We start from the raw sequence: 19,606 nt of genomic DNA, 5'->3' as shown, positions 1-19,606 counted from the left end.
CTATTTATGTCGCAATGGAGAATTTCCAGCTTATATGAGTTCTTGATGGGTGAAAAGGTAAACAAACATTTTTTGTATTGAAAACAAGCTTTTTTTTGCTGTATTTAGTATTGGAGTGCAGTTTGACCAATGGGAAAGCAGTGAAAAAGTTCCATACGATTTGTTTCATCCTTAGTGAATTTTCGGGAATAAGCTCTGAATTTGTTTATTTGTACAAAATATTTAAGTCGACTTCCAAGCAACCGAAAATTAGATTTCCAGTCGACTTGCAGTCGCTACTTTTTTCTTAAATGAACACCAATGCAAATATTTTCGCTACTTTGTCCCGAAAAATCCATCCTTTTTTAATCTCTTTTTGAGACGGGTTTATAAATATAGAATCAGTACGTAATCATTTGCAAATGGAGCTAATCGAAATCCAGTGTGGCTCCGTTTAAAGATATAAATTCGATGAAGCTGGGATACCTGAATTTTACAAGTATCTAACAAGCAGATTTGAGAACACTCGAAAATTGGCATATGAAATCATTTGTATGTTTGGAAGCACTTCATCGATGCGAGCAGCAGTTTTCACTTATGAATCGAAATGAGTCACCTGTTAAATCCAGAATAACAGATCTACGCCTTGGGTCTGTTTTAAAAGTAATAACTTCTAAAAAAATTTCATCACAAGTAGAGAAGATGGTACAGAAAAGAAATGCCAAGTGTCAGGCAGAAAACATTAATATTACTACATATTGTTCTTGTTCTTTTATAAAAAATAAATCTGTTTCGTAAAAATTCTAATATCTTTTTTTTGCGGCCCATAGAAATTTAGATCCTGCTATTTTGGCCCGTGAATGCCATTGAGTTTGACAAGCCTGATTTAAACCCAGATACAGAAATTCGAACAAAAGTGTTATTTTGGCACATAGTAGGATAACTTCGGCGCCAAGATTTGATAACTGTTTTTTGTAGAGGAGTTCCATACAATGATTTTTTACTATGGTGGGAGGGGGGGCTTTCTTCCCTCCATTAAGCAGGAGGGGCAATTTTATAAAAATTAAATTAAAATGAAAAAACAAATATTAAAAAACATCGGCATTACTTACAGTTATAAGTGATACCATTTCCGAAAGGGAGAACTATACATTTAATTCTAATTTTGAAATAAGTATATTTCAACCAATTGTTTTTGAAATAAATCGATTTCAAAGTTAAAAATATTAGTATCTATTATATTTATATTGACATTATTCGTTTGATAGCCTAACTGATGATTGAAACATCAGGATAGCTATGATAAATTTAATTTTGTTAAAAAAGAAACTACTACACCTTAAGTGGTTTGTTCTTCTATCTCTGCGTTGATTGTCTTCTAATCAAAAAGTTGCTATTGAAAATAAAACATACCGTTTCTTGAATTGCATCTTTACCAATGAATTAAACTAATCCTAAGTAAGGGTGGTCAGACTTATTTAAAGTCAATTAAATCGTTCTTAACCACGCGCAAGCTCTGGCATAAAACTTCAAGATTCCCTATTCGGAATCAACACAGTTCTTTCACCTGTTACCCTGTGAGATCCTGTAATTTTTTCTAATTTTGATTAATTTCTAATTTCAATGCTTGCTTTATATCAAGTTAGCCACAAATTCTCAAAAAAAAAAAAAAAAAAAAACCATAAAGAAAATCTGTATCAAGGATCCCCATAAAGTTGATCCTTTATCACAAGTATACGAACTATGAAGTAAACAAAAATGCATTTAAAACAACACGACAGGCATGAAATACAAATAAAGTAGAGCGATAACGAACCAAAAAGGATAAAAGATTGTGAAACAAAAAATTAATAACAACAAAAAAAAAATTAAAACTCAATTCATTTCATGAATCCTGTAGATATAACAAATATATATTTGTACGTGTATCTCACCGTATCCTTACCTGACAGAATGAAAAAAAAAAATGTGCAGAAAAAAACCTAAGCAACGCGCCAGGCTAACAAAAACTAATTAAAAGTTGTGAGACGAAAATTTTCCCATTTTATCATTTTCTTCATCTTCCTGGGAGGCTGTGATGGCTGACTGTGGTGTTGTTATTCGTATAGTTTTGTATGTGTATTAGTTGTAGGTGTGTACTTTTTGCCACATGACAAATCCGTTATTTTTTTTTCTCCGAAACGTACCTAACTTAAACCAAGACCCCAACCCACTGTTAAAATCCACAGGAGCTATCCAAAAATTGTGTTAAATCAAAAGGAGATGTTGAACGCAACAAAAAAAAAATGAAGGAAGGATGCATCTCCTAGAATAGTCAGAGAACAAAAATCACATAAAATTCAAAGTAAAAAAAATATATACCAACTCCGTTAAGGTTGGGTAGCCCGATGCCATAGTGACAGGTAAAAACACCATTTCTCTAGCCTTGCTGGTGGCTGGGCAAAAGAAATCTATGGCAAAACAAGTTGGAAATGTTCAGCAACTGATAACGTCAGTTCTTACACTCTTGGTGAATTACGAATCCTATTTTGTGTTGCACAGGAGGAATTTTGTATGCAACAGGATTTGGATTCCGCATCCAGAGACTAAAACTGTTGGATGTGTCTTAATTCATAATCACTGTGAATCCCGATGTTTCGACACAAGAATAACAGCAAAGGACTACGACTTTGAAAACGAACGACGACGTTGTGGACCAACAACAGCAACAAGGACGACGACAACGGAGACGATTTAAATTTCAAGTCGACCTTTTTTTGTGAGTCTTTGCATTTTGCAGTTGGCTGGATCTTAGGATATTTTGAGTTCTCGCTCTCTTATACCTACTTTTGTCTCTATGGAGGTCCTTTTGATCATATAGCGTGCAGAACAGTGTTGTATTATATGATACAGCGAGGAGTTGTTTTACGGATTTCTAGAGCTTAGTTGGTTTTTGCTTTTTCATGTTTAGGTATATCTAGGTTCGAAGATATACTTTGAGTTGGGGGTAAGTTGATTTAAGGATAGAAAACGGTGTAAGAATGAAAAAAATATTCTCAGGAGACTGGTTCTCTATGACTGTGGAAAATTACAATTCGCATTTCTGCGAAACGAATTATTATACCTTTGTGGCAGAATTGGTTTGAGTTAAAAAGTGAAATAGAGGTGTTCCATAGGAATAGCTGTGACATTTATGCTGACAGAGTAAGTGGATAATGGGAGATATTCAAAACACTTTTTAAGGAAATTTTGAGAGGTAAATGACTTTTATTTGTTTTGGCGTGATTCAAAAGTGGTCCTTTAAGCATTTTTTGGAGGTTTTAAATCAGTGATTTGTATGTATGAATTCATTTCTGCTGGTCAGAAAGTTGAAAAGTGTCTTGGGAACATAATATTCAGCTTGATATTTCAATTTTCGTCGACGTTTCGGGCGTGATTACACCCTTCTTCAGGACTCTAAAGTAAAAATTTTACTCTAAAAATGCTTAAAAAAATCTAAATCAAAATCTTTACTTACAATATTTTAAAATAATAAATTTTAAAATGTTTCTTAAAATTTGTTGTGGTAAATTTTCTAGTATGTCTTTTTTTATTTATATATTTTTGCAAATATTTCAAAATTCAAAAATTGAAGCCTTGAAAGTATAGATTTTAATTTAGATTTTTTTTTGTATTTTTAGAGTAAATTTTTTACTTTAGAGTCCTGAAGAAGGGTGTAATCACGCCCGAAACGTCGACGAAATATTTAATCACCAAGACAGACCTACAGCCCACTTAGGATTATAATTTTGATTGATGAAAGGTCACGAAAATAGGATAAATTATAAAAACAAACTCTAAAAATTTTATTAAAATCGATGAGGTTGTTCCCAAAAAAAAATCTATTTAAAGATAAGAAATACTTCATCATAAGACTTTATGAAATAAATAAACTTAAAGTAGTAAAATCTGAATCCATTAATGGATGTATGTGTGGCTACAAATTTGGTTGTTACTCAAATTTTCACGTTATTTCCAAACATTTTGGCCATCAAAATTCTATGCCAAAAAAATAAAAAAAAAAAAAACAAAAAAAAAATTCTACCCAAATCGTATAACAATAGTTTCAATTTTCCATGCAATCTGTTTTCCAAGCTCTTACTCCGATTTAAAAAAAAAAGAAAAAAAAAATTCAAAATAAACGGATTGTTATTCTGAAACACCAAACCAAAATTCCTTCAAAGACTAGAATACTATTTGCATATAAACGATGACTTTTGAGCAGTAAATGTGCGCCAATTGTATATGGCTCGTATCCGCCAATTCATTTTTCAATGGTTTATAAAAACTAAGGACATACAACAGCTACCGCAAAGGAAATGCTCTCTCTCGCACAAAGGAAATGGAAAATGGCAGCAATTTGGCAAAAGAAAAGGATATTATACTCGCGATTTTATTTTTTTTCTTTAAGGTTTTTGATAGAACTGTGCAAAGTTGCACCAGGGAAAAGCAAAAAAAAAAAAAAAAAATATGAAAAATCGTCAAAGTATAAACACTTGCTGTGGGAAAGAGGAATAGAAGAACGAGTATTGGAAAAGTTTTGCACTTAATAAATGTGAATTTCCGACTTTTATTTTTTTTTTGTTCCGTTTTGCTGGTGTCTTATAGTAAAAATGGAGCTACCTGTATCTTTGTTGACTTCTTCTATTTTACTTCTTTTTTATAAAAAGGACGAAATGCAAAATTTGTTTATTTCTTTATTTTTTTTTTTGTGTTGTAGCTAACAAAAAGTTTAAACAAGAAAAGTTCGCAATAACCTAATTCAACTTCATTGGCGAAGATTATTTTAGATATTTTTGCTTAAGCTGTACTTAAAGAGAGTGTATAGCTCCTGCTCCTTATAAAAATTCAATTATGAATAAAACTTAACTATGGCGAATAAAAAGTTGCCATTCTCTATGAAAAATAAGCTTTTTTATACAAGGTTTGCAAAATCACTTTTTTTATTGGAATAGTTTTTTTTTTTAAGGACAACACAATTTTTATGTTTTTTTACTCAAAGTAAATACTTTGAATGAGTTCCATGCTTTCATAAATATTTTAAATCAAAAAAATGTCTCTTTTTTAATTGAGACCATCCAAACAGAACACACAACAACCACCACAGAAGTCCCATCCCAAATTCATCCCCAGTGGTTAACCGCAAACATTAATTATTCTCATTGGACAGTTTGGTAAATTTGGGAAATTAATATTGAAACTCTCGCTTGTCCGTTTGATTTCTTTAAACACCCTACAAACACACTCAAACAATCGTATGTATTGGTATTTATCTGAATATCACACATCATTTACCCTGTGGAATTTAATTGAATTTGATTAACTTATGAAATTGAATCACGTTTATACCTGAGCTAAATTTAAATCCACTCAATCCCAATCCTCTAAATGCCTATACCCCCAAAATTTGTACGTGTCGAGTCGAGAGTGATGCTACGCAACGCTAACGCACATATCTATTCTATACACATCAATCCTTCTTGCTGTCATGACTTTGTGTTGTGTATAGATGTGTTTTGCTGAAATTTTTACTCGGGTTATGTTTCAATTAATATTATTTGTTTTGCAAATATATCTAAATCTGTGTGGAAATGGAAACAGAGTGGCAACATCTCGGAAAGGCAAAGGCGCCATATCCACATCCTTCTGATCCTCTGAGATGTCAGCCAAGTAGTGGCATCACCTTAAATATAATTACAAATTCCAAAGGGACGACACGAGTTGTCACGGAATTAATCCCAAGTGTCCCTACGGCTAAATTGAAAGGAAAGTCATCTTCTTCCTGCTGCCCCGTATCCTTGCTTTCTGCTCCTTGTTGCCATTCTCAATTTTCATTCTAAATACATTCTAGCGCTGAAATGGTGCGATGATGGTGGGATATCACTCTTCGCTCGCAATCAAAATTGCTTTAAATTTAAATTTTTGCCAAAAAGGAAACTCATTACTATATCCCCTTAAGCTATATCCACTATACACCATATCTTTCTGAAGCCAGGATTTGTTTTTCGTCTGCGATGCTGCTGGCATCGAGGAGAAAGAGATCTATATTCAACCCCATCACAACATGCTGCAAATGGAATGGAATGGAATGGATAAAACACCTTAAATCCCCCACACACATCACATGTATCAGCCAGAGCCAGAGCCAATCCTGTATGTGCACCTTTTTTGGAACAGCAGCACATATCCGTACATCAATAAATCTTAAGGTCCTATGCAAACAAAAACCTTTGATCTCAATCAATTTGCCTTCTTCGGATAAAATCCTTTTATTTTCGATTACGAGGATTTGTTTTGTTTTGTGTTGTATGTATTTTCTTGTTCCGCATGGGAATCGGATTTTGAATTTCTATGTTTTTTCCTCTTCAATCTCCTTATGCACAGCATAACACAACAGATAGTGAGGTTGGAGAGAGATATGTATTTTTTTGTTATTGTAGAAATATATTTATCCTTATTTTGTTGTTTTTTTTTGTTTTTGTTAAATTTTGTATTTTGTGTTTTTGTTTTTCTCATCATATTATTTATACATACACAAACACCACACACTCAGGTCAATAGCACACATTTATACTTACGAATAGATACCATAATTTGTTGGTCTAATTTTATTGTATTTACCCTTTTTTGATGTAAACAACACAAAAAGTAGACTGAAAGTTGAATATTTAGAAGAAAATCCAGGTGCGGACCTCTACAGTTAAGGAAGGTTATTGAATTTTTTTATTATTCAACAATCATCCTGAAATTACATTCCTTATAAAATCACAATTAATTTTTAAAACGTTGGATACTTTTGTACGCATTGTTTATCATATACCTAGTTCAAAAATAAATTTTGTTGGTCTTGTTAGGGGTTCTTCTTTACTTCTTTTTTGTGTTTTTTTTAATTATTTATTTTATTTATCACTGGTCGGCAAAAAAAAACAAAAAAAAAGTCACTCTGTAAGGTGATTTAAATAAACTTGATTGTGCTGAATTCAAAACAGTTTACAGATTTTTTCCATCACGTCTAGTTTGTCTGCTCATCACAATTTTAGCTATAAAGTCCCAAAAACTAATTTTAAATGAAATATTTTTTGACATTTGGTCTAAAAATATTATTTTTCCTTAATATTTTGCTATTTTTTCAACCGAATCAGGAGTCAAAAACTGAAATTTACTTCAAATCTGCTTCAAAAACCATAAGTTAACTTAACCACCAAGATTTTAAGATACCTACATATCATACCTTTCTATACCAAATATCTTTTAGAAAAAATTAATTTTCAAAATAAAAATAAACGTATTTAAGACGATAAAATATGGCTTTTGAATATTGCATAATGAAGTTTTGCGAACAAAAAATTTAAAGGTGATGAAATTCAACGCCAAAAGTACCACAAAAACGCGTTTTTGACCTGTTAATATTTAAATATGTCGAAAACTTGACGTGCCAGTTAAATTTTGACTTCAGAATTCGGAATTAGCACACAAAAGTCCTTTAGAAAAGTATGTTTTGGTTCAAGCTCCATTTTCGTTGCCCACCAGTGTTTATTAGAGATAGGTCAGTTTTCATGAAATGTTTTTATTTTAAACCCTTTCACATTTTGGATAGTTAAAAATAAGTATGGTCACTGTGGCGTATACGTGCTTTTTTTAATTTGTGCATTTTGAGATATGAGAACTTATATAATTTATAGTTAAAAAAAAAAACATGGGAGTTCTGTACCTGCCAAACTGAATAGACTGTAGCGGTTTTCATACGCCTCGCATGTTGAATACAGTGATGTTACTGGCTATTGGCATGACTCGATTCGCATTTCCAAAAAAGTACCTATACGTTTACATCGTGACTGTTAAACAACAATAGAAAAATTCATTAATTCAAGCATTTTTGCAAAACTACAAGTTCTATGGAAAAGTTGTATGGCAAGAATGTAGGTAATAAAAAGATCTACAACTTATGTTGTACAGTTTTTTCACGTAACCTCAAAATTTATGTGAAAAATTCAAAAAACCGAGTTTTTGGTTTTTTATTTTTATCTTTTCCAAAAAAAATGTTTTTTTTTCTACGAAATTTGGTGAAAACTTACCTTATTATGTCCCGAATACACAGTAATTTATTTGATTAAAAATATTTATTTTTTAACCTTTTTTTGACTTAATACCAAAAAAACACCCTAATTTTCAATCGAAAATTCACGTGTCAAAATATCAGCTTTTTTCAAAAAATCGGTGGGCATTTTGTTCGTTAAAATCTCTACTTTGCAATAGTTTAAACAAAAATATACATTAGTGTACCAAAGTACATGTTCTCGGAAAATGGAAAAAATGAAAAAAGCTAAGATTCGAATTTAGTAATTTAAATCGCATTTTTCGCGGGACAAAATTTTTTTCATGGAATGTGTTCGGGTGGTTGTCCTTATCATAAAAGTCAATTTGTTGGGATAATTGGAGGTTGGGAACAGCCGCCATCTTGGAAAAGAGATTGGTATCGTTTTTATTGAATAGCTCCATTGTTATTCATTTTAACAAAAACTGACAAAGGTAAGACTTATTAACAATAAAATTATCTAAAAAACCATATACAAAACAATTCCGTGAGTTGATTAAATAAAATTTTATAGTTGGTCAAAGTGCGTGTTTGTATCGCAAGGTTGGGGCAAAATGACATTTGTTCATATATCTGACGAACTTTTGATTTGTTTGGATAATTCTTCAAGAATGAATTGTAGTACTTATAATTACCTATAAAATGAGCCCACAATCGTTATTGTCACCATCGTATTGTAGAAGTAATCTAACTCCGAAACTCTCCATGTACTAGTCAAAAGTAAGAAAAAAGCTGTTTTTTTGCTAGTAGGCCGAGAAAATTTTGGGAGTAGAGGTATAACCAAAATATAAGTACGCAGTTTTGCAGCCATACGCGTGTTAATGTCGATTTCGAAGGTCCAACAACTCTAATTTTGTGCTTTATACGGTTTTTGGGGGGTTAAATAACGTAAGTTTTCCAGTTAATGTGAATGGGCTAAATTTATACTATTTGAAATTATAAATATACAAGCTGATGCTCTATTATTTTTCCTAAATCTGAACACCCCAATCTTGAGGATGTGACCAATAGAACTATATATAAGCCGTTTATACGATTATGTTTTAGAAGCTTTTTTGTTTAGATTTTTGTTTGTTTATTTGAATTGAAAAGCCTGATATGGTTAGTTAAAAAAGCTTATATCGTGAGTTCTATTAACCCCATAGCCGAGATTGAGGTGTCCAGATTTAGGAAAAATAATAGAGCATCAGCTTGTATATTTATAATTTCAAATAATATAAATTTAGCATATTCACATTAACTGGAAAACTTACGTTATTTAACCCCCCAAAAACCGTATAAAGCACAAAATTAGAGTTGTCAGACCTTCGAAATCGACATTAACACGCGTATGGCTGCAAAACTGCGTACTTATATTTTGGTTATACCTCTACTCCCAAAATTTTCTCGGCCTACTAGCAAAAAAACAGCTTTTTTCTTACTTTTGACTAGTACATGGAGAGTTTCGGAGTTAGATTACTTCTACAATACGATGGTGACAATAACGATTGTGGGCTCATTTTATAGGTAATTATAAGTACTACAATTCATTCTTGAAGAATTATCCAAACAAATCAAAAGTTCGTCAGATATATGAACAAATGTCATTTTGCCCCAACCTTGCGATACAAACACGCACTTTGACCAACTATAAAATTTTATTTAATCAACTCACGGAATTGTTTTGTATATGGTTTTTTAGATAATTTTATTGTTAATAAGTCTTACCTTTGTCAGTTTTTGTTAAAATGAATAACAATGGAGCTATTCAATAAAAACGATACCAATCTCTTTTCCAAGATGGCGGCTGTTCCCAACCTCCAATTATCCCAACAAATTGACTTTTATGATAAGGACAACCACCCGAACACATTCCATGAAAAAAATTTTGTCCCGCGAAAAATGCGATTTCATGCCCATATTTTGACTAATTTCCCTGAGCTACATGTAAATTTTAAAAAATAGTCCAAAATTTTAAATAATTTTTTTTTTTTTCACTTCAGAATGACATAAAAATTTTAGGATTCCAGCTTTTTGCATTTACCGAGAACATGTACTATGGTATACTAATGTAAATTTTTGTTTACACTTTTTTATTACCTACATTCTTGCCATACAACTTTTTTCCATAGGACTTGTAGTTTTGCCCTAAATCGATATATACCATTTTTTACCATTAAAAACTCAACCATACCACTTCCCGAACTCGGCTCGCCCGTAATTTATTTTTCCCTTGATTTTTATCATATTCACGTCCTTTTGCAATAGGTTTCATCCAACTATGATTTTTTCTTACTTTTTAATGTTTTTGAAGGCTTCGGCACTGGTCTATAAGCCACAAAAAGTCTTTTTTTTTTTCTTCATTTCTCAAATAAATGCAAAAAGTAAAAAACTATATTTTTTTCTTATTTTTGTGGAAAGGTAATTCAAAATTTGAAAAAATTTCTTAATTTTCTTGTGAAATCAGCGGTTTTTGATATATTGATCGTTAAAGACAAAAAGATCCTTTTTCGTTCAAAGGTCGATATTTCAACGTCGAAGTGTTCCCATTAATGAACTCTAAAAAATAAAAGAAAATTAAAGCTGAATATTGGTTTGGTTGGTTTTCCAAGTCTTAAGACAAAAAAAAAAAAGCGAAAATATTTAAACATTTTTTTTAGTAGATATTCAGTGGGATTAAGCGGAACACGTACCTAGTTTAAAATTTTTTTTTTCAATGCAAGATCTCAACACAGGAAAGTTTGAACTTTAAAAAAACTATCTTTGAAATTCCATTTCTACCATTTTTAAGGGAAATACTGTAAATTGAAAAACCACAAGAAGTTTTTGATCAATTAATTTTTTCCGCTAGTGTATTTATTTTTTTCATTTCTTGCTTTCTCGATTCAAACAATTTGAATAAAAAAAAAAATTAAATAAAAACGTGTTAATAACTGCTTAATCAAAAATATGTAAGCTTTTGGAAAAATTCAGTTGTGATTTCTGTTCGTTTTTGCAAAATACACACTTTACATACTTTTAAACACAATTTTCAATCGACTTTGTCTGTGTTTTTTTTTTTATGTTTGTAACCTCATAACTTTGGACTGGGTGAACCAATTTTGTGAACTCTTTTTGTATTCGAAAGTTGGAGTCTGCCTGTGGACCCATTTCAATTTTCTCCAGTTCTGACCATAGAATCTATGAGAAAACCATTAATTCAAGTTTCGATCCATAAAAGTCGGTTTTGTTTTTTTGCTTCCAAAAATTATAAACCATTAACTTTGTATTTTTCGGTTATTATTATTTCGGTTATTATATATAAACAATACTAAAGTACGAAAATGTTAGCTCGCTACCGTTGTTACCAAATAGTTTGAGTCGATAAATTAGCGAAAGTTCGCTGGTTGTAATGGAACGTTAATCAAAATCGCCAATTTTTCGACAATTCAAATGAACTTAATTTTTTCGAATAGCTATTCTAAAAACGAAACTATCGAATTCACTAGATTTTAAATTCAATTCGATAGGATCAATTTTAACAAAAAAAAAAATTTGTTTGAAAAAAAGTTACACATACACCACAGTGACCAGTTTAAATTTAAAAATATATATGTATTATTTTTCACAGCTGTAAAAAAGTGCAAAAACTTATCTTTCATTACTTTATATACAGAATACTTATCCAATATTGAATAACATGATTTGCGAGTTGGCTTCTTAGTGTAAAATCAAAGCTCGTAAAAAGAAACCATTTATTTAAATCAACTTCACGACTCATTTTGGTTTATGAAAACAAATGGGCTAAAGAGGTAAAAAGACAAAGATTATGTACTTTTATGATAACGTTTACCATACATATCAAAATATCAAAAAAATAGCCCTTCTCCTTTGCAACATTAACCATTTTCCCTTTTACTTCTACATTTCCACTTATTTCTATACATTTTTTTTTGGCAAGACCAAGAAAACACAAAAAAAAAAGAAAGATAAAAATGCTTGCTTGACATTTTTGCTTGTTGGTTTTTTTTATCATCATCATCATAGAGAGGTGCTTTACCTCCTGAAGTCCTATATATCTGATTCTATATGATGATGATGGGATGATGTCAATTTCTTTTCGATTTATTTATGAGTTATTTCCGATTTTATTTCTTCCTATGATTTAGGTGTTTTTTTTTTCTTTGTGTGTTGCTTTTGCCTCTTCAATCTTGATTCCAGTTGGAAGTCCTTAACTATTGTGTATATCTCTCCATATGCTCCATATCATATTGACACACAACTTTATATGAAATGGTGGCGGTAAAGATAAATAAAAATTATTTTTTACGATTTTTACGAAATTCAACTTTTCCTTCCTTCAACTACCACCCAGCTCGTAGTCGGTCCTCACAAAAGTTCAACCAAAGAATGAACAAGAGAGCTCCATCTGAATCCTGTGTGTGTGGTGGCTCTACCACAGGAATACAAGGCAAGCGGACTCAATTCATTTTTTTCCCCAAAAAATAAAAAAATAAGCAAAAAACGATATTCGGGTGAGAGGAAGAAAATCTAATAATTGCATCTCTATGGGTTTATTACCGACAACGTCGTCGTGTCTTCCTCTGTGCCTCATCTTCGTTTCTGTTCTTCTTGTTTTTGTTGTTGTTTCAGAAAGAAATATCGTAAAAGGATGGATATTTTCCTCTTTCGATTTTATCCCAATTCTCTTGATTTTTATTTACTTTTTGCTGAAATTCGTTGGAATGAGGAGATTGTTACAAAGTGGGTGTGGCTGGAGTGGGTGGATATGACAGCAAGGACGTGCCAATGTGCGGAAGTAATTTGTGTTTTCATTAGGTTTACACATTGAATTGCTCGTATTGGTAATATGGTTGTGGAATGTTTCGATTTTTTTTTTGTTTTTTTCATTTTTGTATTTTTGAAGTGAACATTCGTAGAATATAGTCTACTTTGAAAATTCTGTTATGATGATGCAAGAGTGTGTATTATCTGTGGAAGTGTGGAACGAAGTAGTATATTTAGGAGACTTCCGATCGAATTTTGTTGGACGTCTAGCCGTCTGGAAACATATTTTTGAAAAGGATGTTTTGTCTTGTTTTTTTTTTTTTTTTTTTTGCTAAGTAAGTTAAATGGATTTGGATATGAACATGGAAATAAATTGGTTAAGTGGTGTTTTGAAAATGAAAACATATACAAATTATTTTTAAGAGATGTAAAGTACATGCTATTGAAAGTAAATCAATAAATATGTGAAACACGATAACTTGATAACAAGATTGTATGTTAAAATAGTTTCTTGATAAATAAAATAAAAATTTTTTACTAGTAGGCAGGGTTGTAAAAATATCAACTGAACAGAACTGCATTTGACATTTAAAAAAAAAAATATTTAATGCAAAAAAAAAATTCGCCTTAAGAAAAAAAATGTTTATATATTTTATTTGTTTTTTTATGTTGAACTTTTTAATTATTTTATTTTTTATCTTGTTTGTTTTGCTTCTTTAAAGTTCAGTTTAAATTCAAGCGCATCTTTTTTATTTTAGAATATTTGTTTATTTTTGTCCTATATATTTCGAGGTCTTAATTGCTTCATCTTCAGGGTCCAAAACGCATTGTAATTATTTTTTTAGACCCTGAAGATGAGGCAATTAAGACCTCGAAATATATAGGACAAAAATAAATAAATATTATAAAGTAAAAAGATGCTTTTTAATTTAAACTGAACTTAAAAGAAGCAAAACAAATAAGGTAAAAAATAAAAAAAATGTTGTTGCAACTGAAAAATGTTTGCATTGAAAATAAAACTTTTATTGCAAACGAAAATATTTTGCATTAAAAAAGATCATTGAAAATACAAAATTTTTTGCATTGAAAAAAAAATCAATGCAAAACGCGTGCATTAGTTTTTTTTTTTTAATTTTCGTCAAATTTCTTATAATTTTAGCTATTTGACAATACATTAACTATTTCAACAATAACATTGAGCCTGATATAAGGCCAAATAGTCAAAATTGTAAGGATTTCGACTAATATTAAAAATTAAAATATCGAATGCAAACATTTTGAATTGATTTGTTTTTCAGTGCAGAAAATTTTTTATTTGCAATAAAAATTTTTTTTAATGCAAAATGTTTTTATTTGAAATAAAAATTTTATTTTGAATGCAAATATTTTTCAGTTGCAGTCAATTTTTTTTTATTTACAATAAATATTTTTTTAAATTTGTAATAGTAAACAAAAATGCATTAAAAAAAAATAATTTTTTACAACCTAGTTGTAGGTTCTTTGAGAACCTTAATAATAAATAAACTAATATTATTATTCTGGAATTATACAAAATTTCATAAAATAATATTAAAAAGTGGGGCAAGTCAGCTGTTAGCCTGTATCAGGACAAGACGACTTTGTACACCAGAGTCAGACAGCCCGACTCAATACATAGCCCGACTCATCGCAAATCGTCTCGAGTTGTGTATTTTTTCGGGTTTAAATTTTTCAAGAATTGAATAAATAAACTTGGTATTTATATGTATATTGATTAATTATTTTCAATGAATTACATAGTTCATTTTTTTTTAACGTTTGAATTTTTTTTAATATATAAACAACTTTTTTTCATTGGCTTTAACAATTTTTATTTTTTTTTTTTTTGTTTAAGTCAGTCAGTTTAATGTTAGGATTTGTCAAATAACCACGTTTTATCCATAAGTAAAGTATCACAAGAGTAAAATGATTATAATGGATCGTTTCTTTTTTTTATGAATCATTTTTGAATGGCATCTCTTTTTTTCCTCTTAAAGTTACAATTTTGTTCTTGAAATAAAAATTACCTTAAAAAATGTTAGATTCTTAAACATTACCCTATTAATAAGTATTTTTACCCCTAAAGAAGTTTAAAATCCTTACACAAGTCAATTCATGAAAATTCATTTCTTTCTCATATTTTTGGAATAATAACATTTTAAGGAAGCACTTGTAGAAATCTCCCTTAGCATCATCATAAACCCTTCTAGGATTTTTTTTATTTTGATTTCCCTTCTTTTATTTTTCGTTCCCCCAAAAATGCTTTTCCCTCTTTTAAACTTGTCATTGGATTTCATTTTCCCTCAACTATAATGGTGTGTTAAGGCAATTACCTTTATTTTATTTCACAAAATATATAGGTTCACGTATCCACTCAAAATCATCATCAAAAACGTACATTATGTGGAATTTTGATGGTATACAAAAAAAAAAATATTATGTTTCCTTTGTTGTCTTTAAAAAAAAAGTGCATAAAATTCTACTTCACATTAATAAAAAAATATACAAAAACAAGATTTTAATAACGAATCGATTTTTTATTTTATTAAAACAAAAAAAAAACACCCACTCCTGTTTGAAGGAAATTACAACATCCCTTATTTCTTACAAAAAAAAAACTGAAAACATAGCAACCACATAAACACGAATTACGATACCAATATAACCTTTGAGTATGGTTTGAGTGTGCCCAAAAAAACAAATCATAAAATATTGCATTTTTTTTTATAAGCGAATATAGGAACACCATATCCGTACAATAATTTGGTAACCACCTCCGGAAAGATGCCATAAAAGTACGGAAATTTTTTGAGAAAAATTTCAACTCAATTTTCTGAGAAGTATATTGCTTTTGTAGAGTCTAAGAGGTGTTATATGAAATGTTTTGTGTATAAACACATACATAAAGCTCAGTTAACATAACATTATTCTTGAAAAGTAGCTGAAATATTGATAGGAAACGACATAGAAACACTCCGAGTCACTTGGTTAAGTTCTTGTTTAAATTTTGATATTAAAAGTATTTAGAACCGTTTTCGTAATAATGTATATTGTTGTATGACTTTCGATTTTTCTTTAGAAATTCAAAGTTTGTTCAAGTTCACCATAACCTCAAATATTAAAAACAAAAAATTCCTGAAAATCGATAAAATCATTGGGATCAAAAGTTGTAATCGCTTTTATACCCAAAACAAATAATTCATTTTATTTTTTTTTATTTTTCTGGGTCATGTTTGATTTTATTTTTGGATCATAATTTTGTGCTCTTTAATCTTTTTGGTCAAATGATAAACAAAAGTCTTCTACATATTTATTTAGTTGGGTTATGTTGTGTGTGTGTGTGTGTGTGTGTGTGTGTGTGTGTGTGTGTTAGCTCAAGGGTATTTCCCAAATGATTACAGAAACAATTCCTAAAGATAAACTTGAAACTTCATTTGGATTTCGTTGTGATACTTAGGAATGTATGTGGGTAGAATTGGAAAAAAGGGGTTTTTGAATTAAACAAATAAAAATATGAAAGAGTAGTCATTAAAGACATTTAGCTTTATGTGGTGTTGTTTGAAAATCGAATCAATACTATTTGAATAATTATGGTGTGGAAATTTTGCAAAAAATTACTGAAATTTCATTCAAAAACAACAAAATTTGGGTTTCTCATCTCCTATTGAACCTATAGAAAACTAACTTTTTTTTTTACTATTTTGTTTTTGAATGCGTTCCCTGCTATTGTAGGTTTGGGCAAGTCAAGAAGAAGCCTTAATGTTGCCTTTTTTTAAGTAGTTTAGTGTTAAACTACTTTAAAAACCAATAAAAAACATCATTTAATTAAAATAAAGTCTTTATTCATTAAGTTTAATAAAAATAAAATATACTGAACAAAAGATAATACCTTTTGAAAAAAAAAACATCTAACAATAAACGTTGGTAGTCAAACTTTAAATCGTATCTCTTTGCGGTTTCGACCGAACTTGCACATACTTACAGACTTGATCGATCAAACCAGAAGTAACTTATTTTATATTACACGTGTTGTCAATTTTAATTTTTTCATACAACATAGTACAAAAACGGTCTTGCCCCCACTTCCCTTATAACTTATATTTTGTAATACGCCGTTGTGTCGTTGGCGTGATGGGCTTTAACGCCAGAGGCTCTGAGTTGAAATTCAGCTTTCTATTTAGATTTTGTAAAGAAGAACTACACGAAATTGTAGGAAATGCAACTCGAGATAACAATCAGGCGATAAAGAATTCTGTCTAATTGTCACTACGTTTGTCTATCTGTCTAAACCTACATATTTTGAATTACAGACATTTTCTTTTAGCTTGACAGTTTAGGGTTTTGTAAAATGTATGATGATATTTTTTAAACGAAAAAAAAAAATCAGTTTTTTTCGAAAACGGTTATAACGATTTTGATCATTTTTTATTTTGCCTTTTGCGTGCACTGGCAAAATAACTTATAAAGTAAAAAAAAAAAATGGTTTTTGGAAAGTGCTCTTCATTTCTGACTTACTCGCAAGTGATTTGTTATTCAAAAGAATTTAAATAACCGTTTAATTAAGAACAAGTACATCTTACGTTTTTTTACTTGCGATATAGGTACTATACAGGGTGTCCCACAGTCACCGCCACAAATGAAAACCATGGATTCCTGAGGTAATTTTAAGTCGAAAAACTTAAGAGGTAATGTTCTCGTTTTCGTCCCGTTTTCGAGTTACCACGGTTTTTATGATTTTTGCTCTCTTGTCCTTTAACTGGCCTTATCCTTGCCAAACTACGTTTAATTCGTAATATTTTTTTTAACAACCAATCAAGAATTTATTACAGTTTAAGTTTGTCTCAAAACTTTTTTTTCTGTGGACAACCGTTTCTCCACTAATTTGCATCAAACACAATTTTCTTCGTTTTTTAAGTTGTTTTTTACACTTTCATATCATTTAAGTAAAAAAAAAAAACACGTTAATGAGTATTAATTTTTTGTGCTTTTTATTAAAGCCCAGTTTATTTTCATAAGGAAAATAAGTTTTATTTCATAAAAAAGGCTACTAAAAGTAATTAAAAACAATAAAGAAACTGAGTGAATAAAAAAAAAATAATTTTTAAATACAAAATTAATTTAATTGAATTAAAAACTTTTTCTGGGCTATTGTGGTTAAGAAAAGAACAAATGGATAAAGTTTAGAAAAGGTTTTAATTCATTTAAATTAATTTTTTATTTAAAAATTATTTTTTTTTGTTAGTTTTAAGCTAAGGTCTATCTTTCAATGAAAAAATTTTTTTTTTGAAAATCATTATTAACGGTACCTGCCATAGAACCGTTTTTTTTTTTCAAATCCGATTATCTCCAAAACTGCTTATTCGATTTCAACGAAACTTTTTGTGAAGAAGCATTTATATAATTTAAATATAAACCAAAAATAAATTTTTTGGAAAAATCAAATTTTCTAAAACGGGACATTGAATTTTTTTGAAATTTTGTTTTTAGATGTTGATTCATGATTTCTACAGAATGGCATACCAATTTTATTTTAAAACTTTTTTTCCAAAAAATTATTTATAAAAAATTAGTTTTTTTAAGAAACGGCTCTAACGATTTTAAAAATTTTTTTTCTAAAAATGCATCTTAATATATCAATCGAAACTTGATATATTAATATATTGTTTGGGAGGGCAATTTAATTTCAGATTTTATTTTATTTTTTTTTTTAACGAATTTTATTTTTTTTCCAAATTTCTATATAAAAAGTCTTAAAAATTTAAGCAACTTTAACCGTAAGAGCAAGTTCGTGCGACCCAGTCGTGCATTATATTTTTTATGTTGTAATAAAAATTATTTTTTTATTTATTTATTTTTTTTTTTAATCTCCTTTTTGAAAACGGGTCCATGAAATATTTTGAAACATTGTTTTTTATGTCGATTTATTATTTCTGTTGAATTACATACCAAATTTGTGTTTGAAAAATATTTTTTTAATTTTTGTTATTCACAAAAAAAAATATAAAAAAAAACGACTGTGAAGAATTTGAAATTTTTTCTTCGTCACACTAGAAATCAAATAGTAAAGTTTTTCAGTTTATGCTGGAATTCATTTAGAAAGATCTAGAAAAATGTATCTTTTGTGTTTGTAAAAACAATTTTTTTCAATTTTTAACTTTTCATAAAATTATTTAAAAAAAATGCTGTGCAGCGTAAAACCAAGTTGACCGGAAAATAATGTCAATTAAAATATAAATTTACAAATATTCATTTGAAATTGGTCGCATAACTAATTCATAAAAAAAAAACTTTTTTTTCTTATTTTCAGGGACCTACCTTAAGCATAAGTTAAAGCTACTGATACAAGATAATTTAAATGAAGTAAGTTTATTTAAACCTCCATCAACATTTTAGAGCTCTATCTTATTTTACTTAACACAATAATATTCAAAACACAATTTTAGCCTGAAATCAGGACACGCATATAATAATTCACCCCCTTACTTTAAGTGCTTATTTCATCCCTTTTATTTCGTATTTTTTTCTGCTTTCATATGTTTTTTTGCAAGTTCGCGGAATATTTCATTTTTTGTCTGTTTCATTCTCAATTTGCAAGTTGATTCACAAATTACCATGCAGTAGCTCTACAAACCCAGCCAAAACGACACTTCTATACGAATAAGAGGATATGATGTATGAGTGTATGTATGTTTGGTTGTTGCTACACTTTCATATGACGTGTGTGTTTCATGTTGGTCCTTTTGGAATGAA

At 29.6% G+C, this 19,606-nt stretch overlaps 1 long non-coding RNA gene across 1 annotated transcript in view; it reads left to right on the top strand.

Annotated features, from left to right (window-relative positions):
- The window catches only part of LOC129908503 (uncharacterized), a 65,088-nt gene extending 45,719 nt beyond the window's left edge, over positions 1-19,369 (top strand). The window contains exon 3 of the long non-coding RNA XR_008771290.1: positions 19,164-19,369. This is a non-coding gene — a long non-coding RNA (uncharacterized LOC129908503). The remainder of the gene's footprint in view (positions 1-19,163) is intronic.
- Positions 19,370-19,606: the final 237 nt, after the last annotated feature.

Source organism: Episyrphus balteatus, chromosome 2 (genome assembly GCF_945859705.1).
Source record: "Episyrphus balteatus chromosome 2, idEpiBalt1.1, whole genome shotgun sequence".
NCBI lineage: Eukaryota > Metazoa > Arthropoda > Insecta > Diptera > Syrphidae > Episyrphus > Episyrphus balteatus.
This window is presented reverse-complemented; position numbering and strand designations above follow the sequence as displayed.